Genomic DNA, 2041 nt, shown 5'->3' on the forward strand with positions numbered 1-2041 from the left:
TCTGTTTTCATCCCAGGTCCCACTTGTTTTGGTGAGACTCCCGAGAACCTGCTCTATGTCTCGTTGCTCTTGGTTCCTCCTAGCCCCAACCTCAGCTAAACCTGGTAACCAGCACACAGTGGGTACACAAAGCATGTTTGCTGGATGGATGTCAGACCTCGTCCCAGACAGATCTCTCTCAGAACCTCTTCATCACAAGAAAAGAAATCCCACCCTTTCTTATCGTAACTGTTTTATCTCTTGTGACTTAGTTAAGAGATCCTGGTTTCTTTACCCAAACCACTCTCAGTGCAACAGAAGGTTCTTCACCCCTCCTGCTCTGCGGCGGGAACAAACTGGTGACACCTCACCTTTTTCTGGAGCCCCGTGCCGATACAGGGACTGATGGGAGGCATCAGCCCTGCCCTGCAAGGTGTGGCTGGGGGTGCTTGTGGCATTGCTCACTATTGATTGTCAATGACCAAGAGATGCTTGTGGGGAAAGGAGAACTCCTGCTTCTGCAAGATATCAAGGACCAAATAACCCCAAAAGGTACTGGAGCCACAATTCTTGAGAGGTCAAATCATTCAGGTAGAGCCTGACCTGCCCGGGTCCCCCACCTGAAAGCAGATCCTTCTCCAAGCAGCCCTGCCCTTTTGGTGAGCACTCTCCAAGTGGACAGATGCCATGCCCTCTTCTCCATCCACCGCCATAAAGAACAGAATGGGCCAGCCAGGTCTCAGACCAAAGGCAAACGGGTCAAGACTGCTGGCTGTTTTTTAAAATCCATTCTGTGCCCTCTTCCCTTTCTATTAGGATGTCTGCCGTTTAGTTGGGGGCTGCTGCTGCTGCTAAGTCGCTTCAGTCGTGTCCGACTCTGTGCAACCCCATAGATGGCAGCCCACTAGGCTCCTCTGTCCCTGGCATTCTCCAGAAAAGAATACTGGAGTGGGTTACCACTTCCTTCTCCAATGCATGAAAGTGAAAAGTGAAAGTGAAGTCGCTCAGTCGTGTCTGACTCCTAGCGACCCCATAGACTGCAGCCCACCAGGCTCCTCCGTCCATGGGATTTTCCAGGCAAGAGTACTGGAGTGGGTTGCCATGATTATCATAAATAAGATTATCATAAAGACAATCTTTCTTGGCCTTAATTGCAACTTGGTATTGGGCTCTGCTGGCTCAAATGGTAAAGAATCTGCCTGCAATGCAGGACACCAGCGTTCCATCCCTGGGTCAGGAAGATCCCATGGAGAAGGGAATGGCTACCCACTCCAGTATTCTTGCCTGGAGAATTCCATGGACAGAGGAGCCTGGCAGACTACAGTCCATAGAGTCACAGAGAGTCAGACATAACTGAGCAACTTACGCTTTCACTTACATGGACTATATGACCAACTTTTGGCAAATGGGATATGAGAAAAAAAATAAAGAGTGCAACTTCTGGAGAATGTCATTAAAAGGAAGGGAGTAAGCACTTCTTCCCTTCTTTTGCCTTGCTGGCTGGAATGTAGACATAAAGGATGTGGCTCCAGCAGCCATCCTAGACCGTGAGGTAATGTGGGTCTAGAGGCCATGAATGGTGGGGAAATAGGATAGAAGGAGTCTGGCTACCATGTCACACTTTGGCAGTCTAGGAGTGACTACTTCTGGATTTCTTAGCAGTGAAAGGGAAATAAATCTCTCTTATTTAAGCCACTGATATTTTGTTCATTTTTCATTTTCTGTTACTACAGACTAAACCTAATTCTAATTGACACATCCGTGGACTGAAACTAGTCCCCAGGCATATTTCATTTGCCTACACATCAATGTTCATATGTTTTAAATTCAAGTCCCACATGTTAAAACCAAGATTTTTTTTCACATAAAAATTTGAATTGTGATTTCTTCTGAAACTGCAGTTCAGCCTGGTGATATTGGAAGAAGCTGAGTAACAGCTGCCCTTTTCTGCTAGAACCCAGGTCCTTCTGTTCATCACAGTCTCTGCTGTGCCCCTTTCACTCTATATTCCTCCCTGGTACCAATGGCTCCGGGCTTGAATCCCTGAGGCAGGTTCTCACTG

Source organism: Bos indicus x Bos taurus, chromosome 23, assembly GCF_003369695.1.
Source record: "Bos indicus x Bos taurus breed Angus x Brahman F1 hybrid chromosome 23, Bos_hybrid_MaternalHap_v2.0, whole genome shotgun sequence".
In the NCBI taxonomy this organism is placed as follows: Eukaryota; Metazoa; Chordata; class Mammalia; order Artiodactyla; family Bovidae; genus Bos; species Bos indicus x Bos taurus.